The sequence below is a fragment of the Sciurus carolinensis genome, unplaced genomic scaffold (genome assembly GCF_902686445.1).
Source record: "Sciurus carolinensis unplaced genomic scaffold, mSciCar1.2, whole genome shotgun sequence".
Lineage (NCBI taxonomy): Eukaryota > Metazoa > Chordata > Mammalia > Rodentia > Sciuridae > Sciurus > Sciurus carolinensis.
Genome location: NW_025920137.1, coordinates 499,385 through 515,386, shown reverse-complemented (window position 1 = coordinate 515,386; position 16,002 = coordinate 499,385).

Below are 16,002 nucleotides of genomic sequence, written 5' to 3'. Positions count from 1 at the left end.
TTTTTTTTTCCTATGTGAATGTAGACTATTCTACATAAAAGTTTGTTTTACAGAAAGGAAGAGTACAGACATCAATAAAAAAAAATAGCAGATTAATCTCTAGTGTATTTACAAATATTGCTCTTCTGATCCCAATATCTAATTGATTTAGGCAAAGACCTATTTACTTAGTAATCCTGGATAAAAAGTATTTAAGAAGCAGAACATCAATAAGTCAGGCTCAATTTGTTTTTGCAAAACTAAAGTAGATATTGAAGATGAAACAAAAAGACTCACAAATATCTTTTTTCCCTGGAACTCTTGTGGAAAATTGTAGTGATTTTCTTTCCCCCAAATTGGTGAAAATCCCCAATTTTTCATGCTCTTGTATCAGAAACAAAAGGAAAAATTTGTTGTTTGCATATAAACAGAGAGTTGGACTTGTAAGATAGCCTCTTTGTTGAATTTCTCATCTTAGGTAACATGTGGAGCAACATGAAGTTTGAGAATTGGCAAACTTTCACAAATGAAAGTATTTAGGAATGATTGACCTTCAATTTGTACAATCATGTTTAATGGAGTATTGTTTTTGTTTATTGGCTGACTTCTGGAAGCACAGCTACTGAAGTGAATTGTCATTGATTTATGGAATGAATATAAAATTAATTCCAGAAGAGGGTAGAAATAACAAGGTCAAAACATATTCATAAAGATAATAGATAACATTCCATAATGCAAAACTACAAGAAGTTATACTTTCAAGAACAAATATAAAACTCAAGAGAAAGGGGCAAAAAATGAAGGAAAATGTGATTGAACACAAAGTAGAAAATCTGCTAAAAAATGAAGATAAATATAATTGTTAACTGATACCAAAAAATTAGAAATTCACTTTATTTGAATGTATTTGGAGTTTCCAGTATGGAGGTCTTGAATGTCTTTTGGCCAGATTTATTCCTATGTTCTATGCAATATGGGTTATTATTCAGAAATAGTAATCTCCAAATACATAGTTTTCCTGTACATATTTATATTATACATTTGTCATTTAATTATTTCATATGCATAAAGCATAGTTACATATCCCATCATTTCTTTATGTTTCTCTTAAAACTCTCAATGGTGCATTTACTATTCACTGTAAATGAGTTTGTCAAAAACTCTTCTTAGGTTTGTTCTTAGGTTTTTATCAATGTTTTCTCATAGTATGGCCTAACTAGTTTAAAAGTGTATTTTCTAGTTGTTTGTTGATATTATATGGGACTGATTTTCTCTTGTATAATTTTGCAGTACTTACAAAGTTATTTGCTGATTCTAACGGCATACCTGTAGACTTCTCTGTTTTCCACACAAGAAGTCATATCAATAATGAATTATGATAGTATATTTCCTCAATTTCAACTATTATTATAAATGTCATTATTTTGTTTTATTTTACTGAATATGTTCTAGAGAATTCATAAATGTAATAGATTTGAATATTACATTGTCAAACACTATTTGACAAGGAGAAATAATATTTTGCTCTGTCATTTAGGTATAGGCAAACTACTGTGGAAACAGAGCTGAAAAGACAGTGGAGTTAAGGGATATACACAGAAATAAAGGGCATTTCTCATAGATGAAAGAAAACTACATCTGAAAACAATACAGAGAATGATAAAGTGCCAATCTCAGGTCTTGAGAGTGACATAGATTCATATTGTCACCCAGAATTAGGTTAACATGAGAGAAAAATATGCCATGATCAACACTCAGAGTGTTCATAATATTAAGTGATCTGGAGAAAGACTTTGTGAAGTCTTTAGTTGGTTATTAAGCACATAGAAATAATCCTGGCAATTTCAGAAAATCAGATCATAAAGTAGAACTTACCCAGCATTCTGAAATAACTACTTTCACAATTTGGTTTATTACTTGTTCATTTTCATCAATACTCTGTATTTCATAGAGTATCACATTAGGGAACAAAGTGTCAGGTTGCCACGACATAGGTGGTGCTGAGATTAGTCATTTGTTCAAGGTGGTCTCTCTCAGACCTCTTTATTGTTAAACATTTAAAAACTGTAATTCGTTTTAATACACAATTTAAGTGTTTCAAAGCAAAATTCGGGTAAGATGCCATACATGCATATTTTTATACTTACTTTTCTCAGGAAAATGGTTTTGAAAACCGTATTTTTATTATAAGTTCACTTTAGATGATTTTCTTGAAAGCAAAGCCATTATCCTATATGTAATGTGTTTTTTAAAACCAAATTCAGACTCTCAACATGGTAGAAATTTGTTTGTTTTAAAATAATATTCCACAGGTGTCATCCAGGAGATATCAGTAACTAACACATACCCATGGACTGTAATCAATGAAGGACTTCAGGCACTGCATGGTGAAACCATTCTCCACATTTGTGTGCAGGTATTTCTTCCATGGTTTAGTCCCAGCAAATGACGGACTGCATCAGTTGTATTAATTTGGGCCTTGTATCAGGGATCCCCCAAAGTTTAAATTTACTTTAAGAACATCCTGAAATCTTCCTGAAACTTCTTTGTAAGATGCTTTCACCCAACTTTTCCAACTTTACTCAAGGTCAGGCTTCTATTGCCTTCTCATACCTACACATCTTGATCCTGCACTCTTGTCATTTTCCTTTAAACAAGGCTTTTTCACTAATAAAATCTTGAAACATTTAATACTGCCTGGGTGTGTGCTTCTCAGGGTATGTAGGTCATGCAATGGTGGATAGTTGGCTCTGCCCTCCTCCTCCTGGTTATGTTTACCCTTCACACTCTTATCCAAATGTTTGCATACATTCAGTAGAAAAGATGAAAGGGTAAAATTCATTCCTTCTTTTAAGAAATATTTTTTTTTGTTCTAATTAGTTATACATCACAATAGAATGCATTTTGACACATTGTACATGAATGGAGAATATCTTTTCATTTTTTTTGGTTGTACTTGATATACAATTATACCAGTCATGTAATCATATATGCACATATGATAATAATGTCTCATTCACTCTACTATCCTTCTTACCATCACAGTCCCTCTCCTCCCTTCACTCCCCTCTCTCTAATCCAAAGCGCCTCTATTCTGTTCTAGCTCCCAAACTGTTTTTGTGAACTAGCTTCCATTTTGGTACTTTGGGATTAGCTCATTTTGCTTAGAAGGAACAGTGCCAGTAACATCTGTAAAATGACCAAGTCTATCTTCTATTTACCATCTGCTATAAGCATTTATGCTATAAGCAATGGCAGCTGCCATTCCCCAGCTCTTTTGACCTTCAGGTTCTTTCTTTCATCTGGTGAGAGCTCTTGTGTATCCTAAGTTGGTTCTGGGTTCATAGGGCACCCTGGTCTTCAGACATTTGAGGACCTTCTTGACCTTGAAGTCCAGAGTCCTACAGATGTAAAACCAGAATTACTAGTGAGGAATGTTGAGAATGTCTTGGAACAGGTGTTTGACACACAGGTAGTTCACAGTGTCCCTTGTGACCCAATTCCAGAACATATGGCTGGATTGTTGACTTAAAGACCCTGTCCTCACTTCCCAGTGACCCTGCCTAGCCACAGGTCTTGAGATACCAGGGAGCCATTCCTGGGGTGGGTTGGTACATGGACTTCTTGGGCCTAACCAGCTCCTCAGTGTGTTCAAGTGTTGACCTCAGTCTTTGCTTGAAAGCAGGCTAGAGCCATGACTCAGGAAAGACAAAGAGGGTAGAAATCAGGAAGTTTCTTAGGAGTGTCATTTGCTTCCTTCAAGGATGTTTGTATTAACCATACCTTACTGAGGTCTTCAAGGCTGTTCTCTTTGTTTCATGAATTTCCTCCCACCACCATTGCTACCAAAACCAGTGTTTATAATCATCCTCAGCAACAAACAAACAAACAAACAACTAGGTATTTAACTAGAACATTTAAAAGAGATATGTCATCTGTTACAATTTCAACAAACCTGTTTTTCCTACTTTAAAATAGCTAGTTTTTTCCAATCTCAAGAAGTTGCTTGTTACAACAATGCAACCGGAGTCCTCGCAAGACTTTCCTTCAAGTCATGTCAACTATTTTATATATTGATTTGTCCAATTTCAAATTAAAAAAAAAATGTTTGAACATGTGAAAAATACAGTAAACTAAATGTGACTTAAAGGTAAGAAATTGTTTTTAATATGTGTTCATGTCAAAGGCCCCATTTATATTTATATTTCTTAAACATTTTTCAAAATCATAACCCGTACATATTATTTTCATTGATTATTTATAGTGTTATTACTAATGAGCTACTGAATAATAATAAGCTACATCTGGGAGAACAAAAAAAATACTAGCTATACATTTATAAAGACCCCTTCCCCTCAGGTCACTCACGCAGCCTTTGGAAACTTTCATCCTCAGCGCCCGGAGTCTGTTCCCAGAGGTGATCCAGGTCCTGAGCACCGGGTGCCTGTCTCGCCGCCTTCTGGTCAGGTGGCTGTGTGGCAGTCGGGCGCCGCTCCCAGGCCGCTGAGTGCCACAGACCCGGCCAGGGTCGCCGGGCCCTCCGACGTGGGTGGCTCCTCGCGGACCAGGCATTTCCTGAGCGCTGGTCCTGGAGGCTGAGCTGGCCCGCGAGGCGCCTTTCCACGCTTAGTCCGCCGCGCTGGTCCTGCCGCCCCGCATCGGGGGCGGCCGAGGAAGTCGAGTGGCCGACGTCCTTTCAGCTCCCGCCCCCGTCCGGGCTCTCACCCACCGCCAGGGACCCCGGCCCTCCACGCCCGACCTTCTCGCTCTCTGTCGTGCTCAGTCGGCTCCCTAAGGCGGAAGAAATCTCCGCGACAGAAGATTCGAGTCTGCCCTGCAGAGCCGGCGCGCTGTGGTGGCCGAGCTTAGACTTCCTCTCGCCTCCCTTCCCTCATTGGAGCAAATTCATTCCACTTTCCCCAGTTAAAAATCCAGAGCCCCTGTCGGGTGGTGGTGCAAGCCTCTAATCCAGCGGACGCCGCTCAGGAGACTGAGCCAGGAGGATGGCAGATTCAAAGTCAGTCTGGCAATTTAGTGAGGCCCTAAGCAATTTAGTGAGACCCTGTCTCAAAATAAAAGTAGAGGCAGAAATGAAAAGGGCTGGGGATGTGGGTCAATGGTTAAGGGCCCCTGGGTTCAACCCCCAGTACTAAAACCAAACAACCCCGGACCCCCGACACACACACCAATAAATGGGGTGACTGTGGCGTCCCAACTGTCCCTTGCTTTGAAGGTCCTTGTTTGGGGACTTTCCCAGCGTCAGATTTTGCGGGCTTGTGCCGAGTATTTCTAGGAATTTACTGCTCGAGTTATTACTAATTGACGTTATTCAACTCCCTGCTGTACTCCTACCATTACTTCCCCTGATTTTCGACTCTTCACAGAATTGCAGGGGGACTAGGTGGAGCAGAAGTAGAACTCGAACTGTCCATGCTACTTACTCCCAGGTAAAACAGCTGGAAATAAGAAGAGTTGGAGGCAAAATGGAACAAAGTACTGTTTTTGCTTTGGATTTTGCTTTTTCCTTTTTGTATCTACCCAGTAGATAAGAGATACAACTTGAAAAATAAATGAAGAATTGGATAATCCCTACTCTGCAACTCCTGCTATAGATCTACAGGTGAAAACTACAGAATTGAGTATAAAAGTGTTTTTTTTTTTTTCCATCCAATCCTTAATTGCATTTTTGAATGTGTTTATTATTTGATCCTTAAATAAGATATTCATTTACAATATATATGCCACTTGAATAATTTTTAATTTGTTTAAGTGTATGTAGCAATTAGCTTTAAAGCATATGCAGAAAAATAATTAGAACATAAATTTTAAATTATTTTCTGAATATAGTATGTAGTTTCTTTTGAATATAACATTGTATGCAAAGTCTAAGTTTAACTTTTCTCATCTCCACAAAGGCAGACCTGACTTAATTTTAGACAAAAGAAATTTAATATGAGGGATGAATAGGCCAAAGGACTGTAAGCAATTTTATTCCTCCATGAAATGGACGTAAAGATGGCCCTCAACTTACTTAGCAATATTATGAATGCTAAGAATATCTGTTGTTTGGTATTTAGATACAATATAAATCCCAGATAGTCCTGGAATGTAAAACTACTCATACTCGCTTTCTTAAAAAAACTCGCTCTACACACAGCTCCTTGTCATAGAAATTTGGGGACACTACTATTAAGATTTGGTATGTAAAATAGTTTAGGGAATCTGGGTTCAGAGGTAAGGAGTGAAATGAAATGCAGGAATACCTTAAGGGAGGCTACCTGGCGCTGTAGGTTACATGAGGGATAACCCTGATCTCTGGGGTACAAGCTTTTCCACTTAAAAAAATCAGACATTGAAGCAGATGATTTTTTTTTTTTTTAAATCAGAGAACTCACAGATCCTCCCCCCCACCCCCTTTCTGTTGTTTTTGGTGCACTGCAGTTGTGCATGATGGTGACATTTGTGGCATTTTGTGCATGCACACAGTGCAACAGCAGAATGTGGCCAGTATCATTCCCCTGTTGTCCCTCTTCCCCTCCTCTCTCACCCGTCTCTGGTCCCTTTCCTCTGCTCCACTGGTCTCCCTTTAATTTTCAAGGGAACTCAACCCTGTCATTCTTTTCCTTTTTCCTTTCTGTCTTCCACCTATAGGAGAAAACAGCTCTACATTCTGAGTTTGGTTGCTTTGGATTGACATGGTGGTTTCAAGTTCTATCATTTTCCTACAAATCACATGATTTCATCTTTTTTAATGGCTGCATTAAAAAAATTCCTTTGTGTATACATACCACATTTTCTTTAACCATTCATCTGTTGACGGATACCTAGTCTGGTCCAAAGTTTGACAGTTGTGTGTTTGCATGTGTCAAGGTCATTTGATGATTTTAATTCTTTGGGATAGACAACAAGGAGTGGTAAAACTGAGCCACATGGTGTAAATCAGATGATTCTAAGAGCTGTGATTATATGACTCTGTAAGTGGGGAACAAGTACCTTCCTGGGATATGTCTTTTCTCTCACTGAGAAAATTTCCCATTTTGATTTTCTGGAGAATTTCTAAACTTCTGAAACTATGTAAATGAAAATAAATTGAGGTTAACAAACTGTTAAAGTGAACTACCTCTAGTAAACTACTATTGGTTATCTTCACCTCATTTAGAATGAACATGAAAGCTTTGATTCTTAGAAAGGTTGTAGGTGCAAACAATTTTATGGACTCAGATGAGTTTTGAAGAGTTAAAAGGGTTTAACCTAGTTGAAGTCTTACGTAGATAAGAGGGGAGAAACATGCTCAAAGAGATGAGAGTACGTAATGTTTGCTTACTTGAAATTTGGTTAGGGCTTACTTAATAAATTGAGCTTACTATGGAGGAATACATTTATTTTAAAATGAAAACTAGCTTTGTCGAAGGAACAAGCATTTTTTAATGTAGGCTGATTGTTTTAAGGACCAAAAAAATTACTATGTGTGAAAAGTTGATTACCAGCGAGGCAATGGAAACAATAAATTCAGTCTCTAAGTCAGGTAGCATGCAGGTGTTTGTCTATGGAAAATCAATGCCAATGGATGCAAGACACAGCAGTTCTAGCAGCAAAACAAAAGTAACCCAAAGTGTCTTTTAGGGTAAATTTAAACCATAGTATATCCTCACTAAAATGCAAATCAAATGCTGAACTTTAAAACTTTAAAATTAGAAACCAGGAATGCCAGGAGATTCTCTTTGTTATACAAACAAAAGAGACTGAATTGATCAAACAAACAAACAAATATATATATACATATATATTATTGGACATGATAATATGAGGAACAAAGAAAGCATTCTGATAAAGGTTAATACAGAACAAAATATTTTAGGATTGAGCACTGCACTCTACAGTTATGGTTTTTTACATGTTTTGATGAAACTTGAATGCTGGCATGTATTTCTATTTTTTTTTTAAGTAGAAATAGTGGTCTTTGTTCTTTTTCTAAAAAAATATGAAAACCCTTACCCAGGGAATGTACCAAAAAAATAAGTCTTTTTGTATTCTGAAATTTTGTGTTCTAGTGCAGGGAAGGAATGTTAGGAGTAAAGCAGGGACCTCAATAACCAGACCATTAGGATAGTACTCTTAGGATCATGATCATATTTAAGGGGAAGAAAGTGTGATAGTAGGACTGGGCAGTGAAAGAAAAGATAAACAGACTTTGAGAATAGTCATAAAGTTTCTGAGAAAAGTCATATCATTTCTTAAGATTTGGAGTTAATAGATAAATTCTCAAACTAATATTTGGGTGATCTGTATGATTAATGTTCCAGAAAGTAACCTCTAAAGTAATATCTTCTGCTGCATCCTTTTCCTAGACTTGAGTCACCAAATGCATATTGCTAAGACACTAATTATATCCGGTAGTAAAATAGAAGGAAAGGACTTTGCAAGACATTTTGGTTAAATTCTCCTTTGAAGAAAAGATAATATTTTCATGCCGCATACTCTCTACATCTAAATGAGCTGGTGGTGAAAGGATAAAATTGGCTCTCACATCATGCAATAGATAGACCTTTTTAAGCTAAGGATGCAATGAGTGCATTTTATTATCTGTTCAAAGTTTTATCTGTGTTTAGCTACTAATCTAAGAAGAGTTCTCATGTAAAACAAGGTTTAAAATTTTAAGAGAAAAAAATAACAGTGATGAGGTGTCAAATGGGAAATCTTTTGAGAGTATAAAGGTAAGAACAACGTAGATTATTAAATTTTTTGCTCTCTAACCTTTTTAAGATTTCACAAGTGACTCTGATAAGACATGCTATTCATCAGTGTATTTTCCTAAAGTTCTTAATGTGTACTACAAAGATAACTTCATAGATTATTTCTTATAAAGCTACTTCATAGATTTCTCTTACATTGACTCTAAGTAGTATCTATTAGTACCTTCAAAGATCTGCAACACCAGGATGTCAGTATTTATTTAGTGAAAGTGAGACAGTTCTCTAATGTTCCTAATGCAATATTGAATTTCAGACTCTCCTATACAAAAGTTGCTATTATCAGTTAATCATTAAATACAGCCCTCTGCTCTGTTTTAGTTATAAATGCCTTAGGGATTAAAATATTTAAAATTCTTTTTGTTTGAAAATACAATGAGTTCTAAAACACAACATAGTTTTAAACAATTTTTGTCTCTAGCACTTTGTTTGGCATTTGACCCTTCTTGTATTCTTCCTTAACCTCACTGTAGAGTCAGCACATTTTATTAGGGTTAAACAAATATTGGGGAAGGCCATTGTTTTGGACTGAGCTCCTTGATTTGGCCCCAATAGACCAGACCAAATTAAAATGGAACCGATCATGTTAAATGCTAAATCATCAGACTGAAGCATCAAGGAAGTAGATTAACCCCAAAAGAACAAATTCTTCCTAGAAAGAAGTAATTCCAATTTGTCTGAGTCAGTATAATAAGAAAATCTGCTATGGTTTATACTTTATAAAACGACAACCAGAAACAACTTGTTAAACAATCAAATAATTAAAAAAAATTTTTTTTTCCTTTTATTTACCTTACCACTCTTCTGCCATTACCTGTTGAGTGGTTTTATTCTATAGGGTAGAATTGTAAATATCCTGATTCATGAAATGTGCATAAAAGTCAACTAGAAATTTAACTAAATGTGTTTAATACTGTCTTTTGACTGAATAAGGTTTGGTTAGTTTTTATTGGAGTACAGTGTTTGAAAATCAAGATTTGCATAATAAGTGTACTCGTGGTTACTAAGATTTCATTTTTTCTGGGCACTAGCTGTCAAAAGAACTAGGAAATATGTGTATGAGCAATAATGTATATATATATATATATATATACACACATTTGCAATTATTTTGTGTCTATCCATATTTAAATAACCACTTGGCTCCTACTTTTATGTGTGAATTTTTAAGGCATTGGGTACTCAAGTTAAACATTATTTCTGCAAGGGTATCTTCTAATGAGGTTATCATGAGAATCAGTGGATTCAGAAAAGTAGATTTCTTTCCCCAGTGTTGTTGGACATCATCCAATCCATAGAGGGCCTGAAAAGAGCATGTGAATGAGAGTGAAATTATTCTCCTCCTCCTCCTCCTCCTCCTCCTCCTCCTCTTCTTCTTCTTCTTCTTCTTCTTCTTCTTCTTCTTCTTCTTCTTCTTTTTACTTCTTCCTTCTTTCTCTTCCTTCCTCCTTCCTTTTCCTGTTTTACTGCTTAAACTGGGATATTTAAATTTATTTTCTCTTGCTTTATAAATGTACCTTGGTTGCCCCAGTGGTACACAATTAAATAATAAGAATGAGCTGTGCTAGAGTATTTCAAAGTTTCCACATCCTTCCAACAGCTCTTAAATTATGCATACTTCAGTAGATTAATCCACTGATAAAGTTAGAGCCCTCCAGATGCATTCACCTTCCTCATGCCCCTCCCCTTCTGAACACTGCTGCCTTGAGGAACAAGCCTTGAACACATGATATTTGGATGAATATTTAAGAATTAAAGGATAACAAAACAACACACACATGCATACACACACCAATTCTTGAGAGTCACAGCCTGTTTCTCCTTTAGTTCATAGGTCAGGAGCACCTCCTCCACCCTGCCTTTGGGAGACATATCGTGCACCAGTTTCAAATCTCAGGAAGGAACTCTGTTCTAGAATTGTGAATCAACAGGACTTTGCTTCATCCCCACTGACTACTGTGTGTTTATGCTCAATTTGCATTCTATTAATATATTGGTCTTTCTTTGAACACATCTATTGCTTCAAAGAGTCCATATTGAAGGGTAAAAAGGAAAGTTGGATTCATAACAACTTCTTGGTTGGAGTTTCATGTCTGTTTCATATTCAAATATATCACTCCATCCACTAATAATTTTTGTCTTGTTTATAGTAGCCTGTTTTTCAGCTTTCTCTTTAGAAAGCAGTTTTGGTTTTTATTACAGGGTGAAAACAGCTATTAAATACTGTTTTGCTTAATAAAGGAAGCTTAAATTCTTAACTGGCACAACTGATACAAACACAGTTTGGCCAATTAATAGGAATAAATTTGCCAAGGAACACTCCTGTTCATTAAATTTGATATTCTAGTATCTATAATTTTGCCTTTCTGTGTATACCCCTTATAATGTGTGATTGTTTTGGATATTGTTTTGCCAACTTAACTGTATCATTCAGTAAGTTTCAGCTGCTAGCGGTTTTATTGGGGCTCCTATGAGATTCTGGTTTTAAGATATTTTTGTCATTTACTTATCTGCAAAGGAAGAAGAAATGAACATTTTTATAAACTATCTTGCACATCCAAAATATTTTATTTCTGCGCATGCACACATTCCTGTCATCACAAACACAAATTTCTACAAAATCAGTCAAATTGATAAAATTAGCAAAGAATGTTCACTGCAGACTGTGACACCTAAAGCCAGGTCCTCCTCTATCATTTGTTAGGCTTAGGTCTCATGCAAACTTCGAGGCCACCAGACTACAAATGTTTTTGACTTGCAGCGAGGCACAGTGCCCCATATCTATAATCCCAGAGACTCAGGAGACTGAGGCAGGAGGATCAGGAGTCTAAAGCTAGTCTCAGCATTTTATTGAAGCCCTGAGTAACTCAGTAGGATCCTGTCTCAAGAGAAAATAAAAAGGACTGGGGATGTGCCTCAGTGGCTAAACACCCTTGGTTCTATCCCTGGTACTAAATTAATTAATTAATTAATTAATACTTTTAAGTTGCAAATTAAATTTAATAAATGCTTGTAAGCCTTATAAGTTTGAAGAATCTACATTCTGCTTTCCTGGTTTTCAAATAAGCTTTCCTTAGACTTAGAGAGCCACACTCCAGATTTACATTCATTTAACTTTTGAGGGTTTCAAGTTTTACCTGGTATTAAGGGTACAGAAAGGATGAGGGGGAAAAAAGGCATCTAATTTAAACATTCTGCCCTTCCAATAATAAATATGTTCTACTCATACTTTAATGAACATTTTGGGCCCATTTACATAAGCATATGTGCACATCCCTTGGCTATCCCTTGACTGTATAAGTGGTGTTGGCCACCCTCACAGTTCCCTAACTGGCAAAAACTTAGCAATTTATAGTTCTTCTCATGTAAAGAATTCAAAATAGCAACATCATTCAAGTAGACATATCTATCAAGGCTGCCTTGCATGGAATCTGATTAGCCCAGTTAAAGCTCCAAACATCAATCTTTTGTAAATGTTAAGCTGCAGATAACTTTTCTTTTGCACCTGGAACCACAGGTGTGGGAATAGAACAGCTGACAAATGAGAGGAGAAAAGTAGATTCCCTTCTGAGCTTGCTTATACCCTGCTGATTACTGAGGAATATCTGTGCTGCCATTCTCAACAGCAGAGATCACCGAATTTCTCACCAACACTCCATGCAAACCCTCAGTCTCACTGATACAAAGTGCAAAACTAGTGCAAACTGCCACACTGTTCTTTACAATCCTGGTCACAAAACAGCATCATTGATCAGCATGTTTTATGCCTGCCAGAGGTCAAGGTCATGCAGGTTCATTACTAATTTCAGCAAAACTGCTGAGGCCAATTCCAGACATGGTGGAAGCAACCACAGCACTTTGCATTTTTATTTTTTCCATGCAAGTGGCACAACACATCTATCTCTTTAAAAACTGCACTATTTGATAAGATTCATCACGTTGTCTCTAACAGTTCACTGGTTTGTCTCCACATCCTTCCCCTTTTTAATCAATTTTAAAATTAGATGGGTAAGTTGTATCACCTCAAAAAGTAAAGTAAGCCCAAAAATGTAAAACAGAAAAACATTTGGGGTTTAAGTGGAGTAAGATTGAAATTATAGCTTAATTTAGGGAGACTGGACTTTTTACAATATTACAAAAGTTTTCACATTTGTTTAAATCTTCTTTAATCCATTTATTAATGTCTATACACTTCTTCAAAAAAGGCAAAATAGTCTTTATTGGTTTATTCTTAGGTGCTTCATGTTTCTATTTGATTAATAACATTATAGAAAACAGTTTAAAAAACAATGTTATTAAAATATACAAATGTGACTGATGTATATTTACATTACGAGTCAATTCCAAAAACTTGCCAGACTTTCATAGGAATTCTAGTATTGTATCGTGCGATTTCTACAAAAACATTGACATTATATGAATATCATGAGATATTTTTTCTCTTTTTGAAAATTATCCTTTTAATACTTGTTCTCTCAAATTACCATATAACTTGAAATACTTACTAGAAGTTCCATCACAATATTAAAATATAAATTAATGATGGTGAGTATACTTGAATTGTATTTATTCTGAAAGGAAAATCTTTAAAGGTTTAATAATTATTTTATTTTCTATTTGTTATAATTCTATACTTTTAGACAAATATGCATCTAGGAAGTTCATTTCTATGATTGGGTATTTTCTCTGCATTTTTTCCCTTCAGTGCTTGTGGTATATTATTTAATTCAGTATTTTTCAATGGAATGTTACCAATATACTTTTCAGGAAAACAGAAATAACAAAAACTAGGTATTAAAAAAAAAAAAAAAAGACCTTAAGTGTAGAATTGACATATGGTTACCTGCACTTATGTGAAATGCAGAACTTCACACAATGCCACATTACACCTGAAAAAGCATTATCACAGTCCAGATGATGAATGTATTTCTCATCCAAAGAAGACTTTATCTGGATAATGTTGAAGTCTTTTTCTGCCTTTTACCCACCAATCTATTACATCTCCTGGGAAGCATTGTCTCACTAGATTAGTTTACCCTAACCCTACTGATCAGAAAATCAGCATGTGATGATTATCTGTTTTTAAAACTAAGTATTTCTACTCTAGCAGGACACTCTGTGACTAGAGACACCATCTACAGAGGACAACACTGTGGGAACAGACTAGGGGCTGGTGTGGGTCGGCCCCAGCAACTACGGCATGACGTCAGGACATTTACTTCACATGATGGTCTATTGTTTCACTGTGTCTAAAGATTAATTTCACTTCAGAGGCAGTACTGATTATATTTTAGAGGATGTAGATAAAAACATTCTGTAGTTTATAGTCACCTTTTCAGAGGGTCTGGCAACAGATCCTTCTGGAAAAGACCCGAGGAAACTTAAATACTGCTTTTGTAACTTCATTGTACACTGACAAATGGGTAATATGAACAAAAGTTGTAATTTAATTTTGGGCATATTTGATTTAACTATGTATCTGTTTATTTAAATTTTAAAATGGTGGTCATCTTTTATTTAACCACAAAAGGGATTGAAGAATATTTTTCTTTGACAGCTCTGAAAACAAGTGAAATGAAAATAAAGAAAGCATGATATGATGAAATAATGTAAACAATAAGAAAGTAAAGTGAATGTAAGAAGAAATAATTAGTAATAATGCAATTATATAGTGGTAATTGATTACATGTAATTTAATTGAAATAGTAACCCCAAATGGGGAGAAAATGAGGTAAGTCAATACTATCAAAATTCTAAAACTATCAACATTGGAATGCCCTGGAACTTCTAATGAGAAGATATAGATAATGTTTACAGTCAATTTATTATGTATAACAAAAGTTATATCAACAGTACATAGTGTCCCATAAATACATACAATTGCTATTTATCAACTCAATTTTTTTTAGAAAAGAAATGAGAATCCCAGATTTTCTTTCCTACCTCAAAATGAGGCATAGTGCTCAACCACATTCTAATAAACAACCTTCATTTATTATCAGGAACTAGATAGTCAGTACAAAATAAATAAATAAATAAAATGTAAACACTGAACATATCAAATATTTTAAATGTATACAACCACTCCATAATAGGAACTGAGCATGCTGCAAGCTTTCGTTGACCCTCGGGGGAGAATTCCTTCCTTGGGTAGAAGATTATGACATACATATACTGATGCCATGAATTTCCCTGTACTCCTGCACAGTTACTCATTTAGATGTTTCAGAACAATGGAGAAAAATCTTGAAATTTTTCCAGCAGGGGAAGAAAATGTCACATATAAAGTTTCTGGAATCACAAATATTTTCTTATTTTCAAAAGCAAGATTAGAATCTTGACAATATGGGAAAGTTTGAAGGAAGTGACATTGCATGTAAGTCTATTCACATGAAAGCTGCTAACCACATGTAAGCGTATGTTCATTCATAAACAACTTCAAAATAATATTCAGTTGGCCTTTGTATACAGTTAATGGAAATATTTAGTAAAATGTAGGAATAAACTAAGAAAGGAAAAATACGAAATAAAAGAAATATAAGAATCATTAAAATAATCTAAATATTGACTAAAAGATAAGCAAAGGCCACACCTAGTCTTTGCCTACATTAGAACTCGTTAAGCAGGGATGCTGGTAGAAGAATGCAAACATAAAGGAAAGAAGGCCATAAAATTAAAATGAAAAAAGTGTTAACTAAAGCATGCATTTTGAGTATACTACAAAAAGTCTTACACTGGGAAGATTTGGAAATAGAGTTGGAACACATAATTTGGTTATAATGGGAGGCAGAAAATACACAGGGGACAGCAAGGAAGTCGGCATGATGCTATAATAAAAGTAATTGAGTGTAAAAAATAAAAATGGATTTTTTTCTCATTCAAATAGTATGAAATAAGCTTAATACAAACATTTTTAAATTGAAATGTGATACTTTATTATTAGTAAATATGATAATAAGGGACACTTACAGGTGTTTGATTATGGGTTCCTTCAATGTTGAGGAGCCAGGGAAGGGGTGGATGGAGAGCTGAATCATAACACAAATCTAACTAATAATTGAAATAAGATGCTTAATGGACAAAATTTATGAAGAAGGAAGTACATGTTATTTATAAACATAGAGGTATATAAAAGAAGGTTGAGGGTGAAATTATTGTTTTATATTATCATTTTGCAGCAATTTTTTGGGGGGGAATGGTTCCTAGAGATTGAACTCAGGGACATGGGACCACTGAACCACAACCCCAGCCCTATTTGGTACTTTATTTAGAG